Below are 16,601 nucleotides of genomic sequence, written 5' to 3'. Positions count from 1 at the left end.
TCACCGTGGGAGCCGATCCTCCAGTCCTGGTCAAGCCTTCAGATGACTGCAGCTTCAGCTAATATTTTGACTGCTACTTCACAATAAACTCTAAGTCAGAACCTATGGAAGATATGAAGGACAGCAAATTGTTATTGTTGTTTTAGGCCACTAAGTCTTGAGTGACTTGTTAGGCAGCCACAGATAACTAGTACATCAGACGATGCTGATGAGGCTGGTCCAGGAACTACACTTCGAGAATGATTGCACTATTTTAACCCTTGTGCCCAGTGTGTACCTGGCATAAAGGAGGCACTCAATAAATATTTTTGAATTAATTAATGAATAAATGGATAGGAGATGAGACATAAAGGTGAGACTTAAAGCTGCAAGCATTGGGGAGCCACTGAGTTGATAAATGACATGACAATGATATTTGGGGATATTTTCTGAGAAAGGGCACTAGAACCACGGTTTGCTTAGTGGTCTTGCTGGCAAAGTGGCCCACTTAGCATACAGTCTCTGCTCTAGTTTCCAAGGCCTCCATCCAAGGACTTGGATGGAGCCTAGGCAAAGGAGCTCCTAGGCCTGGGAACTGCTGTCTCCTTCCTCTGGCCTGTAGAAATCCTGCCAGGACCTCCATCTGTCCCTGCATTTTGATCTTTCTTCCTTTGTTCTCCTTTGTCAGCCCTTATCTCCTCTTTCTGCCTGTCCTCCTCTCTCCCCTTAATTCCTCTAATAGCCTCATCTTCCCCAACAAGTCCTCTGGGGAGATTCCGGCCTCCTCCAATGCTGGCTCCATGGAGACTCCTCCTCCTCCCAGGCTGGAGTGTTTCATCCCCTCCACTTTATTCCCATAAAGCAGTTCACAGCATAATGCCTCAAATATTTACCAAGTACTAGCTGCCTGCACCAGCCAGCATTAGGCTGAGTATATGGAGACAAATAAGACCCATTTACACACCAAAGATTTCCATTAAGGACATCTAAGTGCCCATAGACCAGCATATCTGCTTCAGCTACGATCCCTCCACTGTTGCTTAGTCACTAAGTCATGACTAATTCTTTGAGACCCCATTGACTGTAGCCCGCCAGGCTCCTCTGTCCATGGGAATTTCCAGGCAAGAATACTGGCAGGGATTGCCATTTCCTTCTCCAGGGAATCTTCCGAACCCAGGGATCAAACCCACGTCTCCTGAGTCTCCTGCATTGGCAGGCAGATTCTTTACTGCTGAGCCACCTCGGAAGCCACACTCCAAGCTCACCCCCAACCCCCACTCCACCCCTACATCACTGCCCTCTCTTTGGGGCTGGTTTGGGCTTGGGGGGTTTGACCACTGGCCTAAGCTAGACACCACCTCACTGAGCGTCAGAAACATTGGAAAAGGGTTAAACAAGAGCACATGTATCAGCGGGAACCTCCCATCACAACCTCAGCCCAGGACAAATTCTCTGCTTCTCCAGATACCTGATTACTGCCTTCGGAACAACCCTTGAGTTGCAGAAGAAAACTGGCTTTACTTGATGTTTTGCCAGCTCTGTCTCTCCTGCTCTAATGGTCTCAGCTGTTCTGCCAAAGCTTTAGACTTATTTGTCTTTCCTTGCATTTTGGCTCGGAGTGTTTGAGCAGTAATACTCAAGCTTTGGTTGGGATTTCTGAAAAACACTGTATCTGATATGAAAAACAGGAGATTTGGGGGGTGGGGTGGGATCTATCTCACTTCTAAGCAGAGTCTAGGATGCTGAGTCATTTGTTTTTAGCATTGCTATGGTTAGATGAAATGGGTCTATCCAAGCTCCCTTCTCCCCTCTGAGTCCTTCCAGGATGCCCAGAACCTCCGAAGGAGTGTAGTCAGCCTGGGGGGGAGGGAGTTGAGCCCACCCGCTACTGCCAAGCCCTCCCCAGCCTTCCCCATAGAATCTCTGGAGTTGCTGGATGATACAAACAAACTTTTGGAGAAACTCTTAATGCACACAAGGAAGCAGCCCCCATAGTCCAGCAAAGAGGACAGACCACTAAGGTCTACTCAGGGAGTGCAACCCCACACCAGAAACATTTCAGCCTTACCTACGTGGGCTCCCAGAGTCTGATTTACAGCCACTCCACCAAGGCTGTTTCCTATAAATGAAAACACCTCACCCCTAGCAAGTCCAAATCAGAATGTGTCAATTTCCCTTCCAATCTCCTCTTCCAATGGATGGTCTGCCCAACTTAAGGATGATGTTCCCATTCTCCAGGTGCTCAAGTTAGAAACTCAGCATATCTCAGGGTTTGTATACATTGCCACCCATCCTTCTACATCCTTCCCCTTCATCAATTCTTTCACCAAGCCTAGAATATTCTATCTCCAAAATATATTTCTCTGAAAAAAACAAAAACACTAATTTGAAAAGATACGTGCACCCTAATGTTCATAGAATCATTATTATTTACAGCAGCCGATACACAGAAGCAACTTAAGTGTCCATCAACAGATAAACGGATAAAGAAGATGTGGTGTACACCACATTAACATCTATGTTAAGTCACTTCAGTCGTGTCCAACTCTCTGCAGCCCTATGGACTATAGCCTGTCAGACTCCTCTGTCCATGGGATTGTCCAGGTAAGAATACTGGAGTGTGTTGCCATGCCCTCCTCCTGGGGATCTTCCCGACTCAGGAGTCAAACTTGAGTCTCTTACATCTCCTGCATTGACAGGTGAGTTCTTTACCTTTAGTGCCACCTGGGAAGGCCAAAGAATATGTGGTACATATATTCCATGGAATACCATTCAGCCATAAAAAGAATGAAATTTTTCCCATTTGCACCAACCTGGATGGACTTGGAGGGCATCATGCTACTTGAAGTCAGACAAAGACAAACACTATACAATATCACTTGTATGTGGAATCTAAAAAATACAACAAACTAGTGTATATAACCAAAAAGCAGCACACACACAGAGAACAAACTAGTGGTTACCAATGGGGAAAGCGAAGGGGGAGGGGCAATATAGGGAAGTCAGAGGTACAAACTATAGGTCTAAGGCATAACTATAAGGTTATAAACTAAGGTGTAATGATAAGATACAGCTACAAGCTCCAAGGATATATTGTACAGAACGAGTAATATACTTCACGTGTGCTCAGTTGCTTCAGTCATTTCTAACTGTTTGAGACTACATGGACTGTAGCCTGCCACGTTCCTCTGTCCATGGGATTCTCCAGGCAAGAATATTGGAGCGAGCTGCCATGCTCTTCTCCAGGGAATCTTCCTGACTCAGGGATCAAACCCAAGTCTCCTGCATCTCCTGCATTGCAGGCGGATTCTTTACTTCTGAGCCACTGGGGAAGCCCAATATATTTTATTGGGCTTTCTATTTAACTCTAAATAGATTATAGCCTTTTACAAATGTGAATCACTATATTATGCACCTGTAACTTATATTCTACAGCAACTATACTTTTATACTTATACATCTATAGTGTCCCAGGTAGGCTGGTAGGCTGCAGTCCATGGGGTCACACAGAGTCGGACACGACTGAAGCGACTTAGCAGCAGCAGCATAGTGTCCCAAGTGACCCCTCCAGAGTCAGCGAGGCCCAGAGGTTAAAACACCAGAAAAGGAAAAGGTATGATTAATACAAGTGCCAATTTATTTATCCGCATCCTGGGTGCCTGGCACAGAGCAGTAGTTCAGTAGATGCTCACAGAAAATAAAGAAGAACAGTACAATAAAAGCCCTTATGTCTCTGGAGGATCAAAACTGGGAGTGGGAGGTGTTGATCAGATTGTGTCTGTTCGGGACAGTCTGCAAAGAATAAGCTGAGGGACAGGTGACAAGAAAGGGAGTGGTCTGGGAAGGGATGAAGCCTCTTTAGGGACAGTGTTTTAAGAGAGGGCAATTTCAGTGGACAACTTCAATTTCAGGTGGCACAGTGGTAAAGACCGTGCTTGCCCATGCAGGAGACATGGGAGAAGCAGGTTCAATCCCTGGGGTGGGAAGATCCCCTGGAGAAGGAATGGCAACCCACTCCAGTAAACTTGTCTGGGAAATTCCATGGACAGAGGAGCCTGGCAGACAGCAGCCTATGGGGTTGCAAAGAGGCAGATGCAATCGGGCACACACGCTTGCAGCTTAGGGACCTTAAGTTCCTTAGGGACCTCACCACTAGGAAATAAATGGGAAAGCCATGGACCCAGGAGAGCTCTTTCACAACAGCAGGGGGCCAAGCCCACTGAGCAGAGCCCACAGGGCCTCCCAAGGTCCCCATGGACCCTTCATCTCCTCCTGCATTTACCAACACTACCTCCCTCCTCCTCCTGAGATTCTGGCTGGAGCTGCTCCCCTCACCCCAGAGAACTGACCCATGGCCTCCCCTCCTCTTGAGCCAGAGCACCTTCCATTGTTACCTGGAGCTTGGCGGGCTTCCCAGACCTTCAGTCAAAAAATTACTTCTTTTCTTGTGCTGGCACAGAAGTTTTGCCTCTTAGATAGATTTTTCCCCACTCTTTCCCACAACGACCAGAGCAGACTTTGAAAAGAACTGTCAATGACTTTCTTCTTGGTTGAATAGTGAGATCTTCATCGTTCAAGCCTAGAATGTCTACACATCACCATTCTCCCCAAGATCCCCAGGGGTGCAAGTTCCAGAAGAGAGGAAGGACCGCACTGGGCAGTTTAACACTGATAATTCTGTCATCCTAAAGATCCATGCGCAAACCAGTCCCTGACAGTGACAAAGGGCTTCCGTACATCTGTTCTCATCTTATATGCACAGTCCTGCAAGGGAACGGGGAGTGCCATGCGGGAAACTGAGGCCCAGACAGTCAGAAGACTTGTCCAAGGTCAGAGCAAGGACTGAGAGCATCTGAGCCCTGAGGGGACCACTCTGGCCCAGGCCCTGCTGGGAGGCACCGTGCCACCTGCTTCCAGGCTTCGGGAAAGAGGTGAGCTTCTGGCCTTCTGCTCAGGAGGCAGGGGTAATGCAAAGAAGACATTGCATTTGGGGGCTTAGGACCCCCCCCACACACAAAATGTGTACTTGAACCCTGTCCCTTACGCCTCCCCAGCTGTGTGATCTTGGATGTGTTGCTTGGCCTCTCTGAACCTATTTCCCCATTTACACAAAAAAGAACAGACAGTCCCCTGGCAGGGTTTTTGTAAGGATTCAGTAAACCAATGTAGTTAACATGTTCCCAAAGCTCTGCTTCCCTCCTTGCTCTTCTGGGCCAGGGGCGATGGTCTGGCCACAAGGAAAGGGGGCCACACACTCAGTTCACAGAGCCGTGGTTAGGTTGGACCCAGTTCCTTGCTCGTAGAGAAGCCTGCACTCAGCGTGACTTAGGGAACTGCCCCCTTGAGTTTCCTGGGCTCTGAGTCAGGGGTGCTCGACCTCTGAACATGATGTTCCGACTAAGCCCGGGAGCGGGTACGGTACATGGGAAACTGTGCAGAAGCCCTCAAGGGTCACTGGGCGTCGTGATTTGCATCCACTTGGGTGCACAGGGGCACCAGGGGGCGGAGGGGCTGCTGACCTTCATGGTGACATTCCCAGGAGCTCAGTCAGCTTCCCCACACCTTAACAGCCCTTTCCCCCTCTACTCCCCAAGAACTCATTAAGCCCTTCCTTGATGCTATTCTCCTCCTCTGGCATGAACACGAGAGATAACAAGCTCCATAAAATTGCTCTCAGCAGGAGATTCCTTTCGTTAATCCTGTAATAAACTCTTTCCAACTTCAAGGTGTGGTGGCCACTCTGAGACCTTGGCAGACAGGTCAGCTGCCACCTGGACCGTGACCTGATTCCAGAAGGCGCTGGTCCTGCTAATCAGTGCAGCTCTGTGTTTGCTTGGTGTCTTCGTTTACTCAGTCTGTTCAGCTTAGCTTTCATTCTCGAGAAAATCCAGCCAGGCCTTGTGGGATCTTCCCGTAATAGACGGAGCTTGCAATGGCTGCCCCTACCCCGCAACACACACACACACACGTTCTGCCATTTCCTATCAATTTAGTTGCTTTGTCGATTTGCTTTCATTCCAGACTCCTCTAGAGCATTTCGATCACCTATCTTTGGTGGAACCTTAATGGGCTGTTTCTCATTACTTGGAAGGACCAAGACCAGTAGAAAAAAAGGCAGTGCAGAGGATCCAGGAGCCAGGACCACGTTGCACCCACAGCCTCAGGATCCCACCAGTTCTCTGCACCGAGTCTGTCCCATCCTTTTGTATCTTGGATCATGCAATTAAAAGACAAATGGAGACTTCCTGGCTCACAGACCCACTAGGACAGTTTACTGACTTCATGATCCATAATACTTTCTGATAGCCTCGTGAATCCAGACCAGGGAGGGCTCAAGCCCAGCTCCAAAAAAGCACACTGGAAAAAAGTTCAGGGCTTCCCTGGTGGCTCAGTGGTAGAGGAAATGCCTGCGAATGCAGGAGACACAGGTTCGATCCCTGATTTGGGAAGATCCCACATGCCGGGGAGCAACTAAGCCTGTGTGCCACAACTATTGAGCCTGTGCTCTAGAGCCGGGGAGTCACAACTCCTGAGCCTGAGTGCCTAGAGCCCGCGCTCCACAACAGACAAGCCTCTGCAATGAGAAGCCTGTGCCCCGCAACTATAGGGTGACCCCCACTCGCCACAACTAAAGAAAAGCCTGCACAGCATGGAAGACTCAGCACAGCCAAAAAGAAAAATCTTATTCCATAATAAAAAATAATATCTATACCTTTAAAAAAAGTTCACACATATGTTGAATCCTCCTCTCCAGTTGTAGGGCATGTTGCAAATCATCAGAGGAACATACTTTCTAAGACTAACACTGAGGGTATTAGTAGGGAAAATTAAGAAATGCTATATTGATTCCCAGTGATAAGATAGTTGACCTCAGAGGTCTCATGTGAATTCTTATCTTCAAGAGACATTAAGGGGCGTGGTGATTCAAATCCCAGCCCCATCACTTACTGGCTGCGTGATTTTGGGCAAGAAGATGCTTAACCTCCTGCTGCCTCAATATTCTCATCTGTAAAATGGTGGTAATAACAGCAGTCGTCTCACGGGTCGTTGCAAAGATTTTAAATGTCAGCGCATACAAAGTGCATCAACCTGTGCCCAGCACACAGTAGGTACTCAGTAACCGGAGCTGCTGCCAGTCACCTGTTGGTGGGCTTTTTGTAGTCCATGGAATCTCCAGGAGTGTACACGGGATGGATACAAGGTCTCCCAACAGCCTGACAGTTTGCTGGGCTCTCCCAAAGCCCACAGATCAGACACAGACCAAGGTTACACAAACGCTACATGCAGTCCATGGGAAAGACAGACCCTATGTAGCCACCCCTGCACACGCACACACACACACACTCACACACACTCCTGCCAGTTTTGGGAGAAGTCTCTCTATGCCCACCCTGAAGACCTGGGTGTTAATGCAACCCTAAGTGTTCAACTCTGGCCATGGTAAGGGTCACCTTGTGTCCCCCGGGGAATGACCAACACACACATCAAGCAACACCCCTCACTCTCAAGGGAGGAACAATCTCATGTCTCTTCAGTTTCCATATGTGGCTCAAGATTTCTTAAATAACCAATTCAAATTTCATTTGCATGCATGCCTGCTCAGTCACTTCAGTCATATCTGACTCTTTTCGACCCCATGGACCATAGCCCACCAGGCTCCTCTGTCCATGAGATTCTCCAGGCAAGAATACTGAAGTGGGTTGCCATGCTCTCCTCCAGGGAATGTCCTCAACCCAGGGATCAAACCTGCGTCTCCTGCACTGTAGACGGATTCTTTACCCACTGAGCCACCTGGGAAGCCCTAAATTTCATTTAAAATCTATTAAAACCATATAAAGCACAATGAGAATGTGATATGCCCAGGTGGGGTACATGGGAACACCAGCCCTGAGACTAAAAGTCCAGCTGTGGAAAACCTATTGCTATTTACAACTACTGAACTGTGAAAATCAAGATTTCTTGGTGCTGTAAGACTGTTATGGACTAAATGTTTGGGTTCCCTCAAAACTTACATGTTGAAGGCCTAATCCCCAGTGTGATGGCCTTTGGGAGGTGTTTAGGTTTAGACAAGGTAACAAGGATAGGGCCTCATGATGGAACTGGTGTCCTTGCTGTTAAGTGGCTAAGTCTTATACGACTCTGCGACCCTATGGACTGCAGCACATCAGGCTCCTCTGTCCTCCATTGTCTCCTGGAGTTTTTTCAAATTCATGTCCATTGAGTCAGTGATGCTATCTAATCATCTCATCCTCTGCTGCCCCCTTCTTTTGCCTTCAGCAAGAGGCATGCAAACTCTTAATTGCAGCCTGTGGGATCTAGTTCCTAGACCAGGGATCAAACGCAGGCCCCCGGCATTGGAATCATGGAGCCTTAGCCTTCTTACCACCAGGGAAGTCCCTTGGTGTCCTTAGAAGAAGAGAAACTGGAGCTTTCTCTCTCTCTCCATCATGTGAGGACACAGTGAGAAGATGGACATTTGAAAGCCAGGATGAGAGGTCTCACTGGAAACCAAACCCTTCCAGGCCTCAATCTTGGGACTTTCCATCCAGAAGTGTGAGAAAATTAATTTATGTCATTTAGGCCACCTAGTCTATAGTATTGGAGAAGGCAATGGCACCCCACTCCAGCACTCTTGCCTGGAAAATCCCATGGACAGAGGAGCCTGGTAGGCTGCAGTCCATGGGGTCGCTAAGAGTCGGACACGACTGAGCGACTTCACTTTCTCTTTTCACTTTCATGCATTGGAGAAGGAAATGGCAACCCACTGCAGTGTTCTTGCCTGGAGAATCCCAGGGACAGAACAGCCTGGTGGGCTGCCGTCTATGGGGTCACACAGAGTCGGACACAACTGAAGTGACTTAGCATAGCATAGCATAGCATAGTCTATAGTATTTTGTTATGGTAGCCTAAGTGAAGATATTTTAACTAATTAAATTGTAATTAAAGTATGTTTTATACCATTTTAGGCACATGGAGACCATCAGCCTGTTAACTTAGAATACAAAATTAACACATTTTTATGCAAGTTTCTGAGCGAAGTTTTCCCCTTTTAATTAAAGAGTCTACTGAGACTAAAAGTCAAGTTGTGAAAAATCCATTGCTATTATCCACTACTTAAATGTGTAAGTATGAAGAAGGAAATGGCAACCCACTCCATTATTCTTGCCTGATGAATCCCATGGACAGGGGAGCCTGGTGGGCTACAGTCTAAAAGGTTGCAAAGGGTCATACACGACTGAGCAACTAAGCACGTGCACAAATGTGTAAGTCAGGACTTCCTGGTGCTTTGCAACCGAACCAAACCCTGGGAGTAAACTGAGTCTGGAAACTGACATTACTCTGCAATCTGATGCACGGTCCCTGACTAAAAATTCCTATGCTCATCAAAATGATGTTATCGGTCACACTGATTTTATACTAAGTAGGTATCACCAGTTTGGGACTATAAACGCATACTAACAAAACACTGCTTTTGCCTCATATATTTAAGGGTTCCAAATAAAGATTTTATCTTTAGAAGAAGTTTGGAGAACAACTCAGTTGGTTATAATGGGGTGTCAGTGCACCCTCAGAGCCCCCATGCATGCCTCTTCCAGAGGAACCTCTCCATTATACATTCACAGGTTCTCACGAGATTTGACTACAAGTCGCCCCAGCTTTAACACTTTTAGGCTCCTCCCAATTTCCCACAGAACAAAGTGAGGACTCCTTGGCTCATCCCCACGTAGTGTTCACTGGCATCAGACCTGCTCCCACTCCATCACCTTAGGACCACTTGCACAGAACTACTTGGCATTGCCCAGAAACATCAGGTATTTCACGCACTTCCCTTGTCCCAAGATGCCCTCATTCTCTCTTCCCTTCCCAGTCACATCCCGTCAGTCCTGCCCCAGTTCAGATAACATCTCTTCAGTTCAGGTCCAACTCAAGCGGAATCCCCTACCCAACGCCATGCCCAATCCAGGCTCCTTATTCCTGACCCTGTCCTGAAAGGACTGGTGCACATCTCCAAGTGTCCACATGACTTTGAGCTTCTATTGGAATAGTGAGATATTTATCTTTATTACATCCAGCACACAACAGGTATTCAATAACAGTGAAGGAAAGGAAGACAGGGAGGGAAGAGGAAAGGGGAGAGCTGAGAAGGGAGGAGAGAAGGGAGAGAGGAAGGCATGGTCAGAAGCCAGCAGGGGACATGCTGTGACAAGCCAGGCACAGAACTAAAGGCAGGCGTGAAACTCCAGGCAGCCCCCAGAGCCTTGATGGCCTGGCTCCTACAGGCGTGGGAAAGCCCTTGCACGCTGAGCTGTGTTCTGGGATTGCTACCTGCGTGACTATAATGCTACTCACTCTTTCAAGATAATGATATCATTTCAGGTATAAGACAATCAATCTTTTAAGGCAGTATTATTCCTGTCATACAGACGAGGAAACTGAGACTCAGGGACATAAAGTGATGGGCCAGGGTTAGCATCCAGGTTTCCAAGAAGAGCCTGATCTGGCCCCGCAGCTGCTGCTGCTGCTGCTAAGTCGCTTCAGTCATGTCCGACCCTGTGCAACCCCATAGATGGCAGCCCACCAGGCTCCCCCATCCTTGGGATTCTCCAGGCAAGAACACTGGAGTGGGTTGCCATTTCCTTCTCCAATTCATGAAAGTGAAAAGAGAAAGTGAAGTCACTCAGTCGTGTCTGACTCTTAGCGACCCCATGGACTGCAGCCTACCAGGCTCCTCCATCCATGGATTTTCCAGGCAAGAGGACTGGAGTGAGGTGCCATTGCCTTCTCTGGAGACCCCCCTTTACCCACCATTGTGTTTATGTGTCGGAGAAGGCGATGGCACCGCACTCCAGTACTCTTGCCTGGAAAATGCCATTGATGGAGGAGCCTGGTGGGCTGCAGTCCATGGGGTCGCGAAGAGTCCACGACTGAGCGACTTCACTTTCATGCATTGGAGAAGGAAATGGCACCCCACTCCAGTGTTCTTGCCTGGGGAATCCCAGGGACGGGGGAGCCTGGTGGGCTGCCGTCTCTGGGGTCGCACAGAGTTGGACACGACTGAATCGACTTAGCAGCAGCAGCAGCAGCAGTGTTTATGTGTACATTGGGAGCACACACCCTACGGCCAGACACGGGCATCGGGGGTGAGAGGGACAGGGAGACAGCTCACCTTTTCTACTGAAAATATGACTCAGCCAAGGCGAGCTAGCCAACTGTGGTTTCTGAGGCAGTATTTTGTCTTGAGCTTTTCATTCTCACAAATACGTTGGCATGGAAACCACACTTCTGTGGTTACAATCAAAACACTGTTAGCCTCCACTGGTTTTCTTAAAAGCTTACATGCTAATATAGTAGGAGGAAAATTTCTACATTTACCATATCATTTCTTTCTTGGCAATAAGCATCTATCTATAAAGGTTGTAAGGTAGTTACAGCAAATTCTTTCCAAATATTCCATATTTGTGTTGTTTAGCAGATAATAATTATGACCTGTTTTTAGTGACTGTCTCCAACTAGATCACAAACCCCTTGAAAGTAGTGCTTCGTTATTCAGTTCTGGGTACTCTAGGCTTAGAGGGGACATAGTACCAAGATGACCTTCAATAAATGGGGTTTGACTGAATGGATGTGACTTCTGGCAGGTTTGCCACTACAGGTTGGGAACAGTAACCTTTCACATTTGCCTAGCTCTTCACAATCTCCAGAGCATTCTCATTATTTCATTTTACTGGTATTCCCATTTGCCCTGTGAGTTTCATAGGATACATATTATTAGTCCCATTACTTAGAGGAGAAAACAGAAACTCAGCAAGGACCGGTGACAGCTGGGCCTGGTTAACAAGCCACAGATTAGGACCCAGACTTCAGGGCTCCGGGGCCAGCACGCTTCTCCCCTCCCACCCAGCTTCCTCTAAATGCTTGCCACATGCGATAAGAGGAATGCCAGGGCCACAGGCTCCACGGCAGGCTGGAACGCCCCGGGCTGCTCTGGTGTTGATTACACTGGTCTATGAGTGTGTCCCGTGGTGATTTAGTTTTCTATTAGTCTGCCTGTGCTCCTGCTCAGTCGTGTCCGACTCTTTGCAACCCCATGGACCACAGCCCATCAGGCTCCTCCATCCCTGGGAGTTTCCAGGCCAGAATACTGGAGTGGGTTGCCATCCCCTTCTCCAGGGGATCTTCCTGACCCAGAGATCAAATTCATGTCTCCTGCATTGGCAGACAGATTCTTTAACTGCTGAGCCACCCAGGCTCCCCATGAGTCTGCTGGGGTGCCATAACAGAAAACCAAAACTGGATGGCTCAAAGAACAAATCTATTTCTCACAGTCCTGGAACCTGGAAGTCCAAGATCAAGATGCCATCATCAGGGTGGATTTCTGTGGGAACTCCCCTCCTGGAGGGCGGATGGCCACCTTCTCTCCGTGTCCTCACATGGCCTCTTCTCCACATGAATAAGAAAAGCAGAGAGAGCTCCAGTGTCTCTTCCTCTTCTTCTAAGGACACCAATCCTATGGCATCAGGGCCCCACCCTTAAGACCTCATTTAACCTAAATTACCTCCCTAAAGGCCCTTGTCCAAATACAGTCACACAGAGGCTTAGGGCTTCAACACTTTGGGAACAGGGAAATGACACAATTCAGTCCAGGGCTGGTTTAATTCAGATCTCTCCAAAGCACATGCAGATCCATATCCCCGTTCCTCTCCCACTGCCTTTCCTTGACCCTATACATCTATTTTTCCTAATTAGCTTTGACTCTCCTCAGTTTTTATTGAATTCTATAAGAGAGTTCTGGAGCACAAGCTATTTGTACACTAGTCTTTTTCTCCACATTTATCTCAATTAATTTCTGAGAGACCTCGTGAATGGGAATCCTGAAGAATTACTCTGGGTATTTTTCCACCAGGTAGGAGGAGCCCAGGGACCACCGTGGGGGCCAGGCTGATGAAAGCAGGGCTCCCTGAAATGTGGCTGGGGTGCCCTGCTTCAGTACTTCCAAGGAGTGGGGGTCCACAGGGAGGCCATCCCCTTCTGGTATCTTTTTTCTGCCTCGATTAATGGACAGGCATGATTTTCAACTCCCATGGAGACTGGACCAGAGAAGTCCTCTCTGACATTGACCATGGAGGGGAATAAAGGAGGTGGGGGCCCTTCATTAGGAAACTTCCCAGAATCAGATCTGCTTCTTCAGGGTTAGGGGATTTATCCAGCTGAAGCTTCCCCAGACTCCTCACATTTCTCCCCTTCCCTCTTCTCCTCTCAAGTCTCTCCAAGTACACCCAGACACACACAGATACACACAGACACATTCATAGATGCACACGTGCACACACTCAGAGAAAGAAATAAAGGCACACAGACCTCCAGACATACCAACTCCCAGGGGCCACCCCCGTCACTCCGACTTTCCTCTCTGTTCCCTCCCAACGCCAGAGTGACCCATTAAAAGTGACTTGCTTCCAAAAGTGACCCATCTTTTGATGGCCCCAGGAAAGGACAGTGTCATCAAGACACTTGTATAGCCATGGACATATATGCAAAGGGTTCCCCTGGTGGCTGAGATGGTAAAGAATCTGCTTGCCATGCAGGAGACCCAGGTTCGATCCCTGGATTGGGAAGATCCCCTGGAAAAGGGAATGTACCCTCTCGCGTATTCTTGCCCAGAGAATCCCATGGACAGAGGAGCCTGGCGGGCTACAGTCCATGGAGTCACCAAGAGTCAGACACGACTAACACACACACATACACACAGAGGTGGCAGTGGACCCTGTCCACAGTCACTTTCAGCCGAAAGGTTCTGGATCCCAGTGCCAGGCCAGGAAAGGCCATGAGGAAAGTCATTTCCTGATTGTGTCCATTCCCAGACACAATGTGAGACAGACGAGCCCAGCCTCAGGCCCTTTCCTTCAGGGTCCCCACTTGCAGAAGCCCGTCAGGTCCAGCACATGCACCCGGACTGAGAGACTCAGGACACAAGCTGTCTGCTCTGGGTTCCTGCAGGGGGAAGGCTGCAGAGTAGGCGGAGGGGACTCTCTGGCCCCTGGTGGTTGGAGAGTTGGTCCAAGGAGACCCCTCCCAGCCTCACCTTCATCTTCACCCCAGGGTGCTGGCAGAAAACCTGACAAGGCTCTGGCTATCTCAGAGTGCCAGCCTCACCCCCACCCGCTCCCGCCTCAGATCCCCTGTACAAATACAGGGCTACTGCCAAGCGGTGGGAACAGTAAATCTTCCTCATTCTTTTATTCATGCCCTCACCTCTGCAGACAGCGTGGAGGAAAAACAAACCCCGCCAAATCCCCGCGGGCTCCTGCAGTCTGGCAGTCTCTTCTCTGCTCCTACCCAATCCCCTCCGGGAGCCACAGGCCAGCCGCAGAGAGCCACCGTCTCAGATGGGGGTGCTAGCCCCCTCCCTTGACAGCCAGCTCCTGTCACAGGCGGAGCCCCGGCACAGGCTCTGCAGACCAGACATCAGTGAGACCAAGGGAAACCCGGCCATCAGTGTCCCTGGCTTCTGGGAGCAGTCCTGCTTCTGCCTCACTTTCCCTGCCTCCCCCAGACTGCAGGGCTTCTGGGCCTGGAGGGGCCAGGTTATTTATTCCAAACACTAAGCCAGATGAGGTGTGGCTGCCCTGGGTGCCAGCTGAGAGACCACCAAGAGAAAGGAGGGGCAGTCAATTGAGCTACAGATCCCACGGAAGGAGGGACTCTTGGGCCAATAGCCTCTGGGCCAAGCAGCATCGGCTAATGCGACTGGCTTTATAAAAGAGTCCAGATCTCGAGAATTCCAAGGAGCCTTCTCCTCCCTGGCCGCCAGGGAGGGCTTCTTTTAAGCTCAAACAGACCAAAGAGAGATGGGAGGAGGCTGAAGGGTGCTAGATCTTGCCTTTTATACAGAGAAGAGGTGACGGACTTGGCTTGACTGTCCTGCTTTGCCCAGAAACTGCAGGTTTCTGCAGACACGGAGCGTTAAAACTGGGACAGTCCTGGGCAATCTGGGACGATGGGGTCCCCTAACTGAGGGGCCATGGGAAAGACTCTGCCCTCGGTGTGCCTAGAACACGGCACTGGAAAGAGGATGGCTCGGACTCAGGCTTCCTGGTCATGGTTCTGCAGGCTGAGAACTTTCTTCACACTGGGCCACATGGAGGAGGAAAGGCTGGAGAGCAGGGCATCCTGTGGGCAGCTCAGGAGACGCCAAGGGAAAGCAGGCAGAAGGAAAGTGTCCATGGTCTTCAGGGCCAGGAGGAAATTCCCTCACTGTCTTGAGGGAGCTGGCACCATGGAACCCCACCCAGAGCCTGGGGTGTTGGGGAGTAGCTGGGGAGCCCCTGAGAAAGCGTGCCCTTGAGCCCTTCACCAGGGCACATGGGACAAGGGGAAAGATGGCTTTAAAATCTTCCACCTGGGGCCTCAGCCTCCCAGGGACCCAGAGGGCAGTCAGAGCACAGCTCTGGTGTGAGCCTAAGAAGCCAGAGCAAGCTTGTTCCTTTAGATCTGTCTCAGCCAGAGGGCCCTTTTCCATGAGGGTCCCAGGTGGACACTGTGGACAGATAGATGTCTCCAGAGGCAACAGGGGTTTGTGTTATAGCCAGCCTGACAAGGCAGATCCCACGGAGACCCCCTTGCCAAGACCCCTTATTTGACAGATGGGAGACCAAACCCCAGGGAGGCTGAGTCACGAGCTCAGGAGAGCACATTCTCAAGGGGTTAGAGATGCAGACAGGACTGTCTGCCATCAGATGCCAGAGCTTCCTCAGAAGAGAAGACACTCAGAAGATAAGCCTAGTCCTGTGGAAGCCCTGGCCTTCCAATCACATTAGTAGAAGATGGCCCCTTCTGGAGTCACAACTCCTCTCCATTCTGTTTGAGTCCCCAGTGTGGTCCATCCCAGTACCAAACCCAGGAGAAGATCCTCAGCAGATTTCCCTACATTGCTCAGCCCTGGGGCTTCCACAGCACTGGAAAACCTACAGAGAGTGCCTGCAGGTTCCACGTCTCCCTTTCCTGGCCTTGGAATGTGTAAGAAACACCAGCCTCACTCTCAGTAGGAAGCGGCTCCCCACCTACTATGAGGAGCCTTCCTAGGGGTGGAGGTATTTAAGACACAGCTTAGAGGGCCATCAACCACACTGGGCTCCAGTGAGTTTAGCAGGAAGCAGGGCCCCGGGGTGCCACAAACCCAAAGACACATTCTGGTGTGTCTAAGGAGGGAGGTGGAGAGGGATCCAGACCCAGGATGCCAAGGGAGGTGAAAGAGTGGGAGCAGGCGTAGGTGGGTTCTCTTTTGAGCAGCCAGGAGGGACCTAAGTGTGTGGTCAGGAGAAGGCAGAGAAGGGAGACAAGAGGAAACAAGGAAGAGACCGGAAGAGCATCTCCTGACAGCCGAAACACCAGCTTTTAGCATTTATAACATTTCCAGTTTCCTCCTATTGTGGGTGAACCCAACAATTCCAAAAATAAAATGCAGGAAACAGCCTGAGAAATGTTGCCAAGGAATGACAGGGCTGCCCCCTTGGTCACGGCAAGTCTTCCTAGAAGAAGCAGGACTCCACAGAAAGTCTAACAAGAAGAGAGCCTGCACCCCGCAGTACCCTCCAGACCCCCAAAGCACAGAGAAGGAGTAG

This window comes from Bubalus bubalis, chromosome 16, assembly GCF_019923935.1.
Source record: "Bubalus bubalis isolate 160015118507 breed Murrah chromosome 16, NDDB_SH_1, whole genome shotgun sequence".
NCBI lineage: Eukaryota > Metazoa > Chordata > Mammalia > Artiodactyla > Bovidae > Bubalus > Bubalus bubalis.
Note: the sequence above shows the minus strand (reverse complement) of the source record.